Below are 18,631 nucleotides of genomic sequence, written 5' to 3'. Positions count from 1 at the left end.
CTGTTAAACTCTGTAAGAATGTTGCATTATTCCATGAAATTAGTTTTCACTAGTTTTCCTGAAATGATTATGATATAGGCCCAATCTCGTGGCACATTCAAAGAAGAGCAAGAATGAGTATTAACTCATCAACTAATTATTCAAAGAACACCAGTAATGGCAAAGTCAATGATGGTGTTTGTGGGATCTTGCTGTGTGCAGATTGACTTCAGAAGTAATTTTTTAATATATATTCAGGGATGTGGTCATTGCTGGCTAGTTCTTTTACCCATTCTAGCTGCCCTTGAGAAGGTGGTGCTGCCTTCCTGAACTGCTACGGTCCATTTGGTGTAAATACACCCAAAATATACCTATTAGGGTGGGAATTCGAGGATTTTGAACCAGTACCAGTGAAGGAGCAGGGTTATATTTCCAAGACAGGATGGTGAGTGGGTGGGAGAGGAACATAGAGCTGGTGGTGCTCCCTATTCATTTGCTGCTCTTGTCCTAGATGGTAGTGGTCATGTGTGTTTGGAATGCTCTGCGGAAAGGGCCATGGTGAACTTCTGCAGTGCACCTTGCAGATAGTACTTACCGCTGCTATTGAACATTGATGGTGGATGTTTGGGGTTATTCAGTTGCATGAAAAAGCAGTTCAGGAAACACGAGAATGAGATTGCTGCATAAAAGCAAAATCTCTCTTTCACTTTCCAGCAAGTAACCATGGTCCCCAACAGAGGGAGGGAAAGAAAGAGAGACAGGGGGAGAGAAGGAATGAAAAATCAGCCAAGGCTTCCTGTTTTGCATCCGTTGACCCAGTGACATCTGGTGGAAGTGCATGTGCAAGGGAGTGGGTGGGCAGGGCAGGATTAAACTCTGACACACACACACACACACACACACACAATGAAATAATACTCCTTCTTACTCCCTGTCCAGGCTCAAGCAGACATAACACAAATTTACTCAGGTACTCATGGAAAGCTGGTTCTTGTTGAATTGAGCCCTGTTGGGGTGGGGGTGGGGGAGCGGTATGGAGAGCTACTGAATTAGAATAAATAAATGTTTCTCAATGACCCCCTCTTAGACTTAAATTGCAGAGGCTCTGATTGAAAACAAACAAGAATTTATTGTGCGAGCTGGACAGTTTTCTCTTGATACAATCCACAGCACATGTGCCCAAAAGAAGCCAAGATTGCTGCAGAATTCCCTTTATGGTGAGTGAATAACCATCTCTCCTGATAAAGATCATGGCAAGATTTATAATTCATGGCAGCCAGGGAGACAGCAGCATCACCCCTTCCTTTCAGGGATGAGAGAGATATTTTTTGTTGGCTGCCAGATAACATATAAATCTTGCTCACAACACACAGCTTAATACTGCCATCAACATTATAGCACACAGACAGTGATCTCACAGTGGGGGAAATTGACAGTTCAGCTCGGATACCCAGTTGTGCACAAGAGAGCTTGCCGGCAATCAGATGTCGTATTGTAAAACATTCAGTCACAGATCATGACGCCATTTCTCACAGGTGTCAACCAGACTGACTTGAAGCATCCCACGTTCGCATAGCATTCATTGATCGCAGGCAGAAGTGGGTACTGCAGATGCTGGAGATCAGAGTCAAGATTAAAGTGGTGCTAGAAAAGCACAGCAAGTCAGGCAGCATCTGAGGAGCAGGAAAATCGATGTTTCAGACAAAAGCCCTTCATCAGGAATGAGCCCTGATCGCAGCCATGGAATGTTGTACGGATGCCTACAGTGTCCCTACAGAATCACTGGGATGGGGAAAAGAGGGCCAAAACCCCAATCATAAATGTAGAACTCCTTCTGAAACGTCAGAGAAACTGAGGGTTACCTTTCACAGTCAAGAGTGTGGGGAATCTTTGGATTCCATAGGAATATTCTTTGATTATATTTAAAATAGCAGACAATTATATTTCTGATTATAAATGATGTAAAAGGTTATGGGGATAATGTAGGTAAAAGGCATTGAAGTACTTGGTCAACCATGATCAGATTAAATGGTGGAGCAGTCTTGATATGCTGAATGGCCTATTCCTGTTCTTATGCTTCCCTTGCAGCCCAAATGATTCCATCTAATGAACTCTCCACCAATACCTCTACATGTTAATCCTACCTGTTGAGTTTATATCTCAAAGCATATTCTTAGCCAGTGATACTCCACCTTCCCTCTCTATCCCTTCACTCAACCTCTGGGCTGCTGACGTTCTTTCACAATTGCCTATCCAACATTATGAGCTGGATGAACCGCAATGACCCAGATATTCCAATTACCATTGGAACAGATATGACCTCTAAAATTGCCCACTTATTTGCTGGCAAGATTCCTGGTCAAGACTTAGACCCAAATGCACCCATTGGAGATAATCAGGGAGAAAGTCACTCGGCACAGGAGTAGCATTTCAGGCCAAGACTCACATTTTTTTTAAGCAACGCTTGCTACTGCATGTCAGGAGTTACAGTCTAAAAGTACTTTAACAGTGACTGAGAAAACAAATGCATGTAAGGGAAGTGAGGGTAGGGTGGGGCAGAGTGCCAGGTGGGTAAGGAATGAGCTAAATGGATGAGTGCCAGGTTGGGGAAGGGGTCAGCTCATGTTGGCAAGAGATAGTTGGTTATGGCGAGATTGAGCTGGTTGCAGGTGGGGAGGAGGAACGTTTGGCTCCAGCAGTGGTTGGAGTCGGGGTAGAAGGAGAGATTACAGGTTAAGTCAGGAGATTTCATGAATCAGGAGGTATGTAGTTGTGGGTAGGGGTGATTGGTCAGTGTTACTTTAGAAGGTCAATTTATAAGATACCCTGGAGTTAGAGTGGGTTTCCTGGGTAGTTAGTAAGCATAAGTGCATTGAAACCCTCAAACCTCTCCTACTTCAACAAACTCTTTTGAAGAGTTCCAGATATGAGGGAATTGCCCATCTGCACACTCAATTTCTCAGCAATGACCGCGGAGTCAGCTGTTTTGGAGACCCTGCATACTCCCAATGTGCAACTCCAACATCTACAGCTCTCCGGATAACGGACTATGTGGACCAAGGTTAAATGTTCACAAACAGAACAGAGTTGAGGAGAAACTTCTTCACCCAGAGAGTGGTGGGTGTGTGGAATGCTCTGCCCCAGAAGGCTGTGGAGGCCAAATCTCTGGATACCTTTAGGAAAGAGTTGGATAGAGCTCTTAATGATAGTGGAATCAAGGGTTATGGGGAAAAGGCAAGAACAGGATACTGATTGAGGATGATCAGCCATGATCATAATGAATGGTGGTGCTGACTTGAAGGGCAGAATGGCCTAATCCTGCATGTATTGTCTATTGTCTAAACCAGTCAAGTCAATGGCTTAGTCAACGTCTGACAAGATTTTTCAATGTGATCGCAATGTGCCTCAGCTAATGATCAAATCACAGCTGAAAGACAGTCTGGTTGGGACTCATCTATTGCCCAGTCCCCAGATGAACTGAGACACTCTTTCCTCTCTTAAAAAAAATCCTTGACTGTTAATATTCCATTAAGGAAAGAGCATTGTTTGAAGCAGCACAGAAACTCTATAATTTTTACTTCTTTTAGATGAGACACTAAGTATTAATAGATGCTCATTGTGTTTATTGCAGCGACTAAGTGCGTCATAACGTTCTGGAGAAGTCTTTGCAATCCTTACATTGTTTCCGTTGCCTTGTAAGGTGGAAACAATGTCAGGTTGGATTGCAAGGTATGTCATTTTTGTGAGCTTTGTGCATTGGTTGTGCCATAGGCACAGGTGGAGTCAATGGGTTCAGCATTTCGACATCAGATATGATCATTTGGTTTATCAGACTCTTTGAATTTAGCTCTTGTTTACCTGGTGCTGACTCCATCCGACTGCATTTGGATACATTTTGAGCCTGAGGTAGTTTGGGTTGTGTTTGGTTTTAAGGTGTCCCTTAGAAACACTCGGAGTTCAAATTATATTGCGATTATAAATATTTAAGTGATACATTCTCAGGGATTTATGAAGAATAACCAGCCTGGCCACAGGCATTTTGGCTCAGTTGCAAGAACGGAAACAAATAACTTCACTCTCAATAATCTTACAGGGGGATTAGTTTTCAAGTGCTGTTTTGTTTGTGGTGAGTCCTATTTCACAAACACAAAACTCGCTTCATCGTGACAAGTCTTGGTTGCAGCGCTCCTAATACAGGCCATGACCTACAAAGTCTCTAATGGTAACAAAATAACATTAAGAAACGACCATCCAAAGTTACTGTAAAACAAGTTCAACTTATGGCAACAGTCTTAACTTAAAAGATCCAGTTAAACACTGAAAAAATTATTTTGGAGCTTACTGGAAGTTGCCCTTGATGGCCCCACTTATTTTATGTTGGAGGATCCATTTGCTATACAAGCAATGTAGCATTCCACATTTTCCTGGCACCATATCGCCTTTACTTTTTCAGGCAATAAGATCAAAATTTCTGTTAAAGGGCACAGTATGAGACAAGTACATCCTGTAGTGGATTAAAGACTAATTGTTTTATTGGTTAGCAGTGAGTCAAATCAGGGAGCCGTCTGGAGATTTGGTGAGGGAGTGTGTCATGATAGCTACAGCAGCACAATGTTCGTCACAAATGCAACATTATGTAATCCAAAATGCCCACAGACGTTGTCTTTCTGACATGTTACTATTGAGTCCATGAAAACAGTACAAAAAACCATTACTCCATTTGTTCAGTGAAAGTATAATGCTTTGCAAATCAAATCTGTACAGAGTAATCTCAGTGTGAAACTCTGGCTTGTTCAGCATTTCATACTTGTGCACACTTGCGCACACACACACACACACACACACACACACACAACTAAGTAGTCCACTCTAATTGGTCAACATGGTGGAATGAAGACACCACCCCCCCCCCTCCCCCACAACCTGAGGAAGAAGTTGGCTTGCATGTTCCATAGAAACATCTCCTTCGCAAAGAATTTGGGGTTTCGTTTTGCCGGTGCTGAACAAGAGTTTGGCTAAACTAGACTGACGACTGTGGCATTTCAGCCAATCACAGGCACTGCTCTGGCAGACAGTTAATACCTTTGACACAAATGGAAATTTGTGTCATCAAAGTTTGACTGATCGAGATTTCACTGTACTTATGATCCCTAGCATTTTTTGGAAGCCAGAAAATAGCAGTGAGAATTGATTTGCTTTCTTTATTTCATTAGTATTCTTCTTTCTGAAGTGGAGGTGCTGGTGTTGGACTGGGGTGGTCAAAGTTAAAAATCACGCAACATCAGGTTATAGTCTAAGCTTGTACTTCCAAATAAACCTTTTGGACTAGAAGCTGGTGTTTTGTGATTTTTAATTTCTTTCTGAAGACTGACATATTTCACTTAGCAGATGCGTTTTGACACAGATGCCATCATTTTCTTACAGCATTACGCATGGTCATCAAGATAATGCATTTATTACATTCTCCCAACTCATCCTTCATGAAGCCTTTGATATGGTTAATCACACCATTCTCCTTTCACCTAGTCCAAATCTCATATAACAAGTCATAGTCAGAGAATTTCCTCCAATGCTTATTCTTTACATTTTGCATCATTATTTCTGGAGTTTCTCAACATCTACACTTGGCCACTCTCCAGATTGTCACCTACGATTTGCTCCTCAGTGATACCATCCAAAGGCCTGCCGACAGGTTCCACTGATGCTTTCCACCTTCAGCTCCACATCATCTCTCTTAACATTTCCCTGCTTTTCCAACACCATGGAACCTAGGAACAGGAGTAAGCCATTCAGCCCATCAAGCCTGCTCTGCCATTTAATACAATTGTGACTGATCAAACATTTCAATGCCTTTTATTTGTTCCATCACTGTAACCCTGTACACCATTTATCAATCTCAGTCCTGGATCAGGAGAAACTTCATCCAAATGAACTGAGTAAATTTTCTTTCAATGTAACTAAGCTTTCAATGTGTGAATTCATTCCATTTCGCCATCTGAGAAATTAGCATAAAACAAAGGAAAATTTCCAGCAGGGAAATACCCTTTTTAGATGTTTATAAACTGTATTTAAAAAGTATTTAAATCTTTCTGTATCTTTCAGGACATCAAGCTCTCTAAAGGCATCAGAGATCTGATTTAATATTATTAATAGCAAATGTTGTAATCTGGCAATTGATTTGTGCACAGCAAAGTTCTATGAACAGTAATTCAATGAATTACAATATTAACTATTTTGGCATAGGTTGAGAGTTGGATATTGTTCTGGCTGCTTGAAGAACTTCATTGCTCTTCTTCAAAATAGAGCCATAGAATCTATTATATTCTGACAAAATGCCAGACATGAATTTTAATCTTTTTTTATCCTTTCACGGTGGTCAGGAAGTCACTAGCATGACACTTAATTGCCCTTGAACTGAGTGGCTGGCCAGGCCACTTCTGAGAACAGTTGAAAGTCACCGACTGGAGTCATATATAGATCAGACTAGGTAAAGGTGGCAGATTTCCTTCCCCAAAGGACATTAATGAACCAGTTAGATTTTGACAACAATCAATGATTGTGTTATAGCGCCATTACTTAAATTGGCTTACAATTCCAGTTTTTTTAAATTAATTCACTGAATTTATTAATTGAATTTAAATTCCACTGGCATGATTTAAACCCTGGCCCTTAGGTTCATGTTCTCATTTACAATTTGTATGGATATAAGTTTGCTTGCTGAGCTGGAAGTTCATTTTCAGATGTTTTATCACCAAACTAGGTAAATAATTGGTGAGGCTCCAGCGAAGCACTTGTGTTAGTGAAGCATGGCATTCTAACCGGAACTTTATTAACAAACACATCGATTTGGACCCCATTTACCACCCACTGTGAAAAAGAACAGAAATGACATCACCACAGGAAATGCCATCACTACAGGAAATGACATTACCAACCTAAGGAAACCTAAACACATAAATAGAAAGCAGGTCACCAATTTGGTTGCTTCACCAGAGGCTCACTGATGATGTTACCTTGTATGGTGGTGAAACATCTGGAAACGAACCTTCCCGCTCAGTGATCAAACTTACATCCAGAACCTCAACCTGAGCTACAAATCTTCTCAAAACTCGCTGACAATGTATATATCTGTGCATTTGAAGATTAAGAGTTGAGGGGTATAACTATTCAATGCCAAGGGATGGTTTAAACAACAATGATCAAGTATCTTTTCCACCAGTGTTTGATATAATCTTTAGTAAATTGGTCAACACCAGCACCAGAGTCAAATGTTAGCATTCATCTGTCTGCCCTACTGTGCTGCATGGACCCCATTGAAGTACTCTAGAAAGACGTTAAAGGGCAATATGTTTCATTCTGGTATCTCATAGGGCATCAATATCTTATTCAGTACTGGTTCAGCAAGATATTTAGTGATGGAGGTCATTACAGCTCATGCATTCTCAGGGTACCCTCATACATATAAACAAAACTCACTGGAAGTCAAAGAGGAGTACAGTCGCTTCTTACCCATCTCTTCCAACATGGACACTGAAGGCAACGATGATCAGCCACCTTGGCCAGCATAAGATAAGGGTAGAATTTGGGCCCATCTTAGTCATTGTGGTTCAGAACCACAACACATGGTAATTTTACTCTCAAAGCCCTTATAAAAGCTCCAGAAGGTTAATGCCTTTGAGGTGAAAGCAGTCTAGTGACTCCAATTCTAAGGTTTGAACTTTGCACTGAAAGACCATTCATCAAATCAATGTCAAGAAAATACTTGAGACCTAATTGAGCTGGCAGCCTGGGGGGTGGTGGGGAAGACAGTGTGGAGTGGGAACTGGGGGTGGGGGGGGGAAGGGAGTTATGATGGAATGAAGAACAAGGGGGAAATCTACTCAAAATGTAAACAAAAGGGGAAAAAAAACCTCTAAGGCTGCAAAACTTCTGCAAAACATCGAAGAGGCTCAATAACTTGCACTATGATCCGAATTCCTTTCAGGTGGATTAAAACATCCTTTATTGTGTAGGCATCTGGTATGTTACACTTGACCTGTCTTTGAACCTTCTCAAAGGCAGTACAACTCTTGGTGATTCAACCAGGCAGAATCAAGGGAACAATGCTTCAAACTCCACCTAGTGAACTTTTCAGCCTGTCAAAACAGGAAGGCCGACTCAGTGAAAAAGAACACCTCAAACAGAGAAGTTGTCTACAATAACCTTTTACAATGCAAACTAACCGCACACCTTGTGATATAGTGTACTCTGGTTTCCCAATGAAACACAATGAACAAAAATCCTTTTATGTCAATTGTTTACTTTAGGGGAATTTCATGAATCTTATTCGCGTGTTGTCATTTGGATTTCAAGCACGCTTAAATGATGCATACATGAAATTTTATAGTCATTTTAAGTAGCACAATCATGTGTTTGAGCCTTACATGTGTCACTTGTACTAATTTTGGAGAAAAATCAAGGTAATCAATGAAAAGTATTATACAATTGTTCACAATGATAGTAAAGCATGATAAATCTGCAGTTAGCACTGCTGCCTCACAGCACCAGGGACCCGGGTTTGATTACATCCTCAGGTGATTGTCTGCGTGGAATTTGCACAGACATTGTCTGCGTGGGTTTCCTCTGGATGCCCTGGTTTCCTCCCACAGTCCAAAGATATGCAGTTTAGGTAGATTGGCTGTGCTAAATTGCCTGTAATGTCTGGGGATGTGCAGACTAGGTGGATTTGCCATAGGAAATACAGGGATGGAGTGAGGGAAGGGGGGAGGGGTGGCATGTTCTTAAGAAAATTAGTGTGGACTTGATGAGCCAAATGGCCTGCTTTCACACTGTAGGGATTCTATGATCAGTTTGAAATCTGATTTCATTTATTTGTGTGGATATATTAAATAAGTCTAGTGTTATGGACCAGGAAAGACCACTTCAAAATATTTCAAGAAAGTAGCCTTACTTTGCTAGTTGGTTTAAGCAGGTTTAAAGTGGATATTCCAAGAGGGATGCAGCTGGTCAACCCACTTAATTTTAAACTAAACAGAACTTATTTGTAAGATTAACGAATGAAACGCAAAAGAGGACAGAATATAAAATAACTTAAACTAGCCAATAACCCAACAGATTACCCCAATTTAATGATTCTGTTTCAAATTCCTGCAACAATCCCCATAAACATGCCTTGGCAAAAAAAGGTTAGATCAATTACAGGTTCTTACAGGAGAGATGGCAGAAAGAGGGAGGATCAACATGGACCTGCTCCTTTGGGTCCAGCAGCTTCACAACTAACTGCTTTCTGTGAACAGCCAGACTGCTAAAACCAAACCAAATCAGAGAAAAAGCTGAGCTGGGAGAACTGGCCACTCCCCTTTCATTGTACAAGTATTTTTAAAAAAACTTGAAAGCATTCTCATGTAGTTAAACCCAGACTTTTCAGAATTGCTGCTTTTACAACCTGCCTGAAATCAAAGCCAAAGACAGTGTAACCTTGTTCAAGGAGGAGCATCGTCACAGTAGTAAAAACACTGTCACACAATTACTTGGTTGAAATGCTATAAAAGCACATTTGAGGCATTATTATTCATTTTACTTGTCTCTCTCTTATTATGAAACTTCCACATGGACAGCGAGGGTTCCACGAGCAATAGTGACTACATTAGTGGATTTGTCCCCTGGAGATACGTGTTCAAATCCCACAACAGCAGCTGGGAAATTTAATTTCTGTCAATTGAATGAAAAAGTTAGTATTAACAATGGCAACCATGAAGTTGCTGGATTATTGTAAAGTTTCAATCAATTCCACCAATCTATTTTACAGAAGGAAATCCACCACCTTTACCAAGTCTGGCTTATAAGTGACATCAACTGCATTGGAAATATTAAGGGAAGAAAAATAACCAGGCCGCTTAAAGATCCATGTATGGAACCACTGAAGATGGGTGAGATACTAAACGAATATTTCACGTCAGTATTTAGTCTGGTGAAGGACATGGAAACCAGGGAACTTGGGGAAATAAACAGTGATGCCTTTAAAAGAGTCCATATTACAGAAGAGGAGGTGCTGGACATCTTAAGACCCATACGAGTACAGGAGTTGGGAGGTCATGTTGTGGCTGTACAGGACATTGGTTAGGTCACTTTTGGAACATTGTGTGCATTACTGGTTTCTCTCTCTCTCTCTCTCTCTCTCCTATCAGAAGGATGTTGTGAAACTTGAAAGGGTTCAGAAAAGATTTACAAAGGATGTTGCCAGGATTGGAGGATTTGAGCTATAAGGAGAGGCTGAATAGGCTGGGGCTGTTTTCCCTGCAGCGTCGGAGGCTGAGGAGTGACCTCATATAGAGGTTTATAAAATCATGAGGGGCATGGATAGAATAAATAGACAAAGTCTTTGCCCTGGGATGGGTGAGTCCAGAACGAGACGGCATAGGTTTAGGGTGAGAAAGGAAAAAATTATTGGGGACCTAAGGAGCAACGTTTTCACACAGAAGATGGTGCATGTATGGAATGCGCTGCCAAAGGAAGTAGTGGAGGCTGGTACAGTTACAGCATTTAAGAGGCATCTGGATGGGTACATGAATAGAAAGGATTTAGAGAGATATGGGCCAAGTGCTGGTAAATGGGACGAGATTAGTTTAGGATATCTGGTCTGCATGGACGAGTTGGACTGAAGGGTTTGTTTCTGTGCTGTACATCTCTACGATTCTATGACATAAAGGCAGCTAAATCCCCAGGACCTGATCAGCTATATCCCACAACTCTGTGGGAAGCTAGGGAAGTGATTGTTGAGATATTTGTACCATTGATAGCTGCAAGTGAGGTGCCTGACAACTGGAGGGTGGCTAATGCGGAGACATTATTTCAGAAAGGTGGTAAGGAAAAGCCAGGAAACTATAGACCGATGAGCCTGACGTCAGTGGTTGGATGGGATTCTGAGGGACAGGATTTCTTTTTGTCTGTTTATTTCATCATGGGATGAGAGCGTGACTGGCTAGGCCAGCATTTCTTGCCCATCCCTAATTGCACAGAGGGCAGTTAAGAGCCGACCACATTGCTGTGGATCTGGGGCCACATGTAGACCAGAGTCAAGTAAGGACGGCAGTTTGCTTCCCTCAAGGGCATTAGAGAATCAGTTAAGTTTTTACCTGACAATCAACAATGGATTCATGGTCATAGTTACACGCTTATTTCCAGGTTTTTATTGAATTCAAATTATACCAAATACCATGGTAGGATTTGAAACTGGGTCCCCAGAACATTGTCTGGTTCTCTGGGTTAACATCCAGCAATAATACCATTAGGCCATTGCCTCCCCCAAGCATATGGAAAAACAAGGACTGATTGCGGAGAGACAATGTGGCTTTGTGTGTGGAAAAACATGGTCTCAATAACTTGATTGAGTTGTTTGAAGTGACAAAGAAGATTAATGAAGGCAGAGCAGTAGACATTGTCTGTATGGACTTCAGCAAGGCATTCAACAAGGTTCTGCATGGTAGATTGGTTGGCAACATTCGATCATTTCGGATCGGGGGAGCTAGTCAATTGGATATAAAATTGTACTGTGTCCAGTTTTGGTCCCCACACCTCAGGAAGGAGATACAGGCACTGTAACTTGTCCGGTGGTGATTCACACAGATGATCCCTGGAATGGTTGGTCTAACATATGAGGAACGGCTGAGGATCCTGGGATTGTATTCATTGGAGTTTAGAAGATTGAGGGGAGACTTAATAGAAACTTACAAGATAATACATGGCTTGGAAAGGGTGGACGCTAGGAAATTGTTTCCGTTAGGCGAGGAGACTAGGACCCGTGGACACAGCCTTAGAATTAGAGGGGGTAAATTCAGAACAGAAATGCGGAGACATTTCTTCAGCCAGAGAATGGTGGGCCTGTGGAATTCATTGCCGCAGAGTGCAGTGGAGGCTGGGACGCTAAACGTCTTCAAGGCAGAGATTGATAGATTCTTGATGTCTCGAGGAATTAAGGGCTACGGGGAGAATGCTGGGAAGTGGAATTGAAATGCCCATCAGCCATGATTAAATGGCGGAGTGGACTCGATGGGTCGAATGGCCTTACTTCCACTCCTAAGTCTTATGGTCTTAAAATTGGCTTCAAGGTAGAAGATTATGGTGGCTGAGAGTTGCTTTTGCACTGGGGACTTCTGACCAGTGAGTGTCAGAGGCTGAAGGGTGACCTTGTTGAGGTTTATAAAATCATGAGGGACATGAATAGGATAAATAGCCAAGTTACTTTTCCCAGAACAGGGAAGTCCAAAACTAGAGGGCTTAATTTTAAGGTGAGAGAGGAAAGATTGAAAAAGGGGACATAATGTTCAACTGTGTTATGCAGAGGGTGGTGCATGTGTGGAATAAGCTGCCAGAGGAAGTGGTGAAGGATGTTCCATTTATAAAAGTTACAAGACATTTGGATGGGTCTATGAGTAGCAAGGGTTTAGAGGGATAAGGGCTAAATGCTGGCAAATGTGATTAGATCAGTTTAGGACATCTGGTCAACATGGACAAGTTGGACCGAAGGGATTGTTTTTATGCTGCGCATGTCTATGACTCTATAAATCATAATCCACACAGAATCTAGCAGTCAGGGACAGGCATTAATGATAGTGACGTCAATATTTTGTGAATGAACTGAAAATGTGTGAACGACGCAGAGCAATCTATTCAATGATACTTATTATAGCAATGAAAATAACTCCCATTCTACATTAGAACCAAAAAGGATAGTACTTTATCTTTAGGTTCCTCAACTCCATTCCTGGTAATAATATTAAAGAAACTCACTTGAAAATGGTTATATATGTGGAGTACCTTACACACAGCCCTTTCACTATTGAGACTTGAACTTAATTCTAGCCTGGATGACAAAATTGAAAATGATCTCTTTCTTGACTACAATTGCCACATTGCCTTGAATATTCTCAATGCAGTTTCTATTAGGCATGAGCTGTTGCATAAACCCTCCCCTATGTAGCATTCAATTAGCAATAATAGGAGAGTTGGATATTGAGGCAAATTGATGCACAGATCGACGACCACTCACTTTACTTTGCAGCTACCCCTTTAACTTGAGTAAACCTTGACCTGAGGGGATTCAATGACAAAGTTGGAAAATCGGTTCCATTCTCCCACTCAGGTACCATGATAACCCCAAAAATGTTTTAAAAAGAAAATAAAGATACAGCCCATTGTAGGAAGAAAAGGTAAGACTTATAATGGAGTGATTAAATGTTGTGACCTTGAGCTTCTTGTGCCTGTCATTGTGATGCTAGTGTAAGTGCCTCTGTTCATAAGCTGCCTGCGAAACTCAAGTCAGACTGCAGGTGAACAGAGACACACAGAGATGGAATCCTCAGCCCACCCACACTGATAATAGTAACCCTGGCAGTGTATCAAGAGTGCTACTCTACTTTCAATGAAACAGATGTTCAAACTGATCGGCAGATAATGAAATACATTCAAATCAGTTTCTCATATTGAGACCAGAGAAAGTGTGCTGTTAAACTGAATAATCACAGTTGGATTTGAGCTCATTTATCTTAAAATACATCTTCATCTATAAGAAACTAAAAAAAAGCTTATTTTTCACTTTAGATGTGCAGCATTCTCAAACATCTTAAATCTGCTAGGTAAAAATATTTATAACTTTAGCAAAAGTGTTTGTTAATTACTTGGGGTGTTCCACATGGGATGAAGTATATGAACCTGACAAAAAAAACATGGCAAATGAAAATTATATATTAAGCAAGGCAATGACAGGAAACAACAATGTTTAGCAGAGCTTAGTGTTGATCATCCCAATTTAATGCAGCACACAAGTGGTCCCTTTTTAAACAATAATCATTATTGCTTTTCTGGACACTGCAGCGATAATAAAGACAACCTGACAGGGCCTGCTGTACCTCACATACCTCATAAACACTGGCAAATAACTATAACATTTTCAAAATTACTGCTGTACATATTTCTACCCCAATCACAAATGGCAAAATGTTTCTGTGAGGAATGAATTACTGGAGTGAGGCATCGGGATCTGAAGAAGCTTTCACTGTTAAGAAAGCATTCTAGTCAACAGGAAGGTTTAATGACACTTGGTGATCAGGGTAATGCTTAAAGAATGCAGCTGAAGGGGAAACAAGTGAGAAAAATATGGGGAAAATGCTGAAACATAGCAGAGAATGGGAAAGGGAAACTCTAAAAATGGTGGAGGCTAGAACAAAGAAAGGGAATTTAAGGATGAGTAAATATATTGAGAGAGATTAAACATGTACAAGAGAACCTTTTGAATTAATCACAAGCTTTTGTAGATTTTCAGATGAACACTTAAAGGTTCAGCCACTGTGTTACCATTGTGTGGGTATTAGTTTTAAAATAGCTTCTATTCCAATCTGATTGGGTCACACATAATAATACAATGCTATACTTTGTGTTGAAGATATACTTCACCATTTACACTATTGGCAATAATATTTCCATAAGACCATGAGGTCCATTTGTCCCGTTAAAATAACTGCATAGAGGGAGGTATCCAGTCACCAAGTCACCCTTTATTTACCTGTGCACAATACACTGGCTGTGGCCAGCTAGCTCAGAGTCAGTTGCTAAAGTGAGGAGATTCTGAATCTCCTGTTTTTTTTCTTTTTTCAGTGTGAGACACAGTGCAAGATACAAGGTGCATAAATTTGTATTCAATTTCCACTACCAGGAAGAAAAGAAACTCCCAAGTGTTCAGTGACTATCAGTGCCCTTCACATCAAAGGGCAATGCTGCGTGATCAAACAGTGAAGGGGAGGGCAGGGACTAAATCAAAATAGAGTTGGAGGGGGAAATAATGTACTCCACTACCTGTGGTGCCCACCTCTCCCTGAACAACTCCTGCGTGTTGGTGGACACCGTGTGCTCCTTCTCCAAGGACACCTGGGCTCTTACGTAACCATGGAAGAGGGGCAGGCAGTTGGGCCTAACGACCCCCTCCACAGCCCATTGCCTGGACCTGAATCTCCTTATTTTTTTTTCTTTGTTTTCAGGATATCTGACACTCCTGTCTTTTTTTTCTTTTTTTCTCTTTCTCCCACACTATCGCCTAACTGCGGTAGTGCTTATTTTTCTCCTCAGCACCCATGTTGCTTGTGTGCAGGTGTGAGACACAGTGAGAGACACAAGGTGCACGAATCTTTATTCAACTTTCCACCACCAGGAAGAAAGGAAACACCCGAGTGGCCAGTGACAACCAGTGCCCTTTACATCAAAGGGCAATACTGTGTGATCAAACAGTAAATGGGAGGGCAGGGATTAAATCAAAATAGAGTTGGAGGGGAAAATAATCACTCCACTCTCTGCGGCGCCCACCTCTCCCTGAACAACTCCAGGTGTCGGTGGACACCGTGTGCTCCTTTTCCAGAGACACCCGGGCTCTAACGTAACCGCAGAAGAGGGGCAGGCAGTCGGCCCTAACGACCCCCACCACGGCCCACTGCCTGGACCTGTTTATGGCCAGTTTGGTCAGACCCAGGAGCTGACCCACGAGGAGGCCTTCAGATCTGCCCTCCCTCCTCCGTACCTGGTGCCCGAAGATCAGGAGCGTGGGACTGAAGTGCAACCAAAAACAGAGAAGAAAGTTTTTAAGGAAATCAAAAAGGGTTTGCAAGTGCCCACACCCAATATATACATGGTCCACAATTCCACAGCACCACAGAACAAGCAGTTGGGCTGTGAGTCCGTGAATCACCACAATCTGCGGTTGCAGGGAACTGCTGTGTGCAGCACCCTCCACCCCAGATCCCCGAGACATTGTGCTGCACAACTTACTTTAACATCTCAGATGGAAACCATCAAGTTCTGGTGATTAGTCATTCTTTGATTCCATTAATTTCCTTTTTACCAGCATTTACTGATGTTAGTTTTGTGAGTTCCTGAACAACTATTAGTTTAGATTAGATTAGATTCCCTACAGTGTGGAAACAGGCTCTTTGGCCCTACCAGTGGGGAATGGGTGGGTTGCGCTTCGGCCGGTCGGTGTGGACTTGTTGGGCCGAAGGGCCTGTTTCCACACTGTAAGTAATCTAATCTAATCTAATCAGTCCACACCAACCTGCAACCCACCCAAACCCACCTCCCTCTGACTAATGTACCTAACACTATGGGCAATTTAGCATAGCCAATTCACCTAACCTGCACATCTTTGTGACAGTGGGAGGAAACCGGAGCACCCGGTGGAAACCCACGCAGACACGGGGAGAATATGCAAACTCCACACAGACAGTTGCCCGACAGCTGGAATCGAACCTGGGACCCTGGTGCTGTGAGGCAGCAGTGCTAACCACTGCGCCACCGTGCCGTCCAATCTCTTTCTTATTTTTTTTCTTTTTTTTTTTTTTTTTTAAAATTGTAAGAATGGAGCTTTGTAATGATTGCCCTATCCTGGAACACTCTCATGTACCTTCTGCGTTTTAGAGTCCAGGTGTCTTATAAGGCTGGTTACTGGGGGCAAGGTGTACCATAGTGCAAACCCCTGACAGAGGCACAGGGTGCCACATTATCCTGGCCTGGCGTGCTCTGTCCAATTGGGGCTCTGACCTGGCAATGTGCTGAATGCTGAGCATCTGGAGGATTGGGGGCAATCTTTCAGACAGGAGGAGAGTGAGGACAATGGGAAGAGAAAGTTCTCTGTGTCCATTGCAGAGTTCAGACGTATTGGGCACTACAACCAGACAAGAACAGATTGGCCCCCAAATGAGAGATTAGATTACTTAGTGTGGAAACAGGCCCTTTGGCCCAACAAGTCCACACCAACCTGCCGAAGCGCAACCCCACCCATTCCACTACATTCACCCCTTCACCTAACACTACGGGCAATTTAGCATGGCCAATTTACCTAACCTGCACATTTTTTTTAGATTGTGGGAGGAAACCCACGTAGATACGGGGAGAATGTGCAAACTCCACACAGAGAGTCGCCTGATATGGGAATTGAGCCCAGGTCTCTGGCGCTGTGAGGCAGTAGTGCTAACCACTGCGCCACCGTGCCGTCCAATCTCTTTCTTATATCTGTCACCCAGGGCTCCCTGATTGGCCCAGGATAACAATCCCAATCTCACAGTCAATAAGATCCATCTGGTTCCAATCTCTATCCCCATCAATTCCACTCCATTATTCAATAAGATCGTGGCTGATCTAATCCTCAATTCAACTCTTCTGTCTTATCCCCACAACTTAACAATAAGAACACAAGACATAGGAGCGAAAGTTGGCCATTCAGTTCATCAATTCCTAATTCTGAGTATATTTCTTTGTATCTGCCCCTATTGTCTTCTATCCTTCTATCCTGAGCACATTGGCACCTTGCTGAATATAATTTCATGCATACTAGATGCTCTCTCATACCTACATAGGGGTTACTATTCATTCATGAACTATGACAGCTTCTGAGTAGGATCAACAATAGACGCTGGTGTTAGAATTGGGGACTCAAACAATTGAGCCAAGCCCTGATCTTCCCTACTATCAACATGCATGCACTTTTCTTAAGTATCATCAGATAGTGATCTGCAACAGATGTTTCTGTTGGGGCGTGGGTTGATGGCAACTATATCATCTTTACCAGAGCACAGTAGAATAGTTAATCATCAGAGACTTGGAATCAAAGCAGGTATCCTCCTGGTCTGTCATCTCCAATACTAGATCGATAAAGATCGAAGAGTGCATCCATTTTCAGTACAAAGATCACAACTTTAGCTCTTTACAGAACTAAACAGGAGAATCATTAGTTCAACGTTGATGCTCCACAACGTGACAGACTGGAAAACTTCAAATCTGCATCAGATGTCTGGAAACTAGACTCCCTGATCCAATTAAACTCAGTTTCCTTCATACTTTAAAAATGCCACATTTTGCAAATAACATAACAAGCTTATGCTGACAGGAGCAAGATCCCTTTCTGATAATGCAAACACTTCAAATTACTCCCTCACTGTATTTCAATCCATAAAGTTTGAAGAAGATGGCACAAAGCTAAAAGGATTTTATTGATTTCAACTAAATATACAAAGTAAAATGTAAACTTGTTAACGCCGCGGTCAAGCAGCCTTACTCTAACAGGACTCAGCTGATTACAGTATAGAGTTGGGATGGGCCAGCTCTGGTACAACCAAATCCAAAGGAGTAATGAGTTTAAAACTTTGAAGGTGCAGTGCATGTCTCCAATACACTTTCAATTCTTTGTATCAATAGACTGGTAGATAACATGGCCATCAGACATCAACTGCTCGGTTTCCTCTAACTCTCAACAGGCACCAGATAGATATTGGGTGAAGTATCGAATGGATGAATCACCCAACTTTTATAGAAATAGAATGGAAAAATGGCCCAATGCAATGCAATATATTTACCCCAAGTCTGTCTCAAGACTAAAATTCTCAATTTTTAATTGGGTCAAAACAATGGGAACAAGTAAACAGGAAAAATTAGCATGAACAGCACTCAACTGACTTGGATGAGTTTCTGGACTAATAAACAATTTCTAATATTCAAAATGGCTTGAACTGACAACAAATCTGGCAGAATTAGTTAAGGAAGAATTGGGAAGCCTCCAGGCCCTAGAGAATGAATGGACAAAGAGGATTTAAGGTTCCAAATGTATTCATTTGTT

The 18,631-nt window shown here is 41.9% G+C and overlaps 1 protein-coding gene across 2 annotated transcripts in view; it reads right to left on the bottom strand.

Moving 5' to 3' along the window:
* Positions 1 to 18,631, bottom strand: part of LOC132826896 (protein WWC2-like) — a 242,194-nt gene that overhangs the window by 106,263 nt on the left and 117,300 nt on the right. The gene's annotated exons all lie outside the window — the stretch shown is intronic.

The sequence above is a fragment of the Hemiscyllium ocellatum genome, chromosome 2 (genome assembly GCF_020745735.1).
Source record: "Hemiscyllium ocellatum isolate sHemOce1 chromosome 2, sHemOce1.pat.X.cur, whole genome shotgun sequence".
NCBI lineage: Eukaryota > Metazoa > Chordata > Chondrichthyes > Orectolobiformes > Hemiscylliidae > Hemiscyllium > Hemiscyllium ocellatum.
The sequence above is the reverse complement of the archived record's forward strand: the minus strand, read 5'-3'. Positions and strand labels throughout refer to the sequence as shown.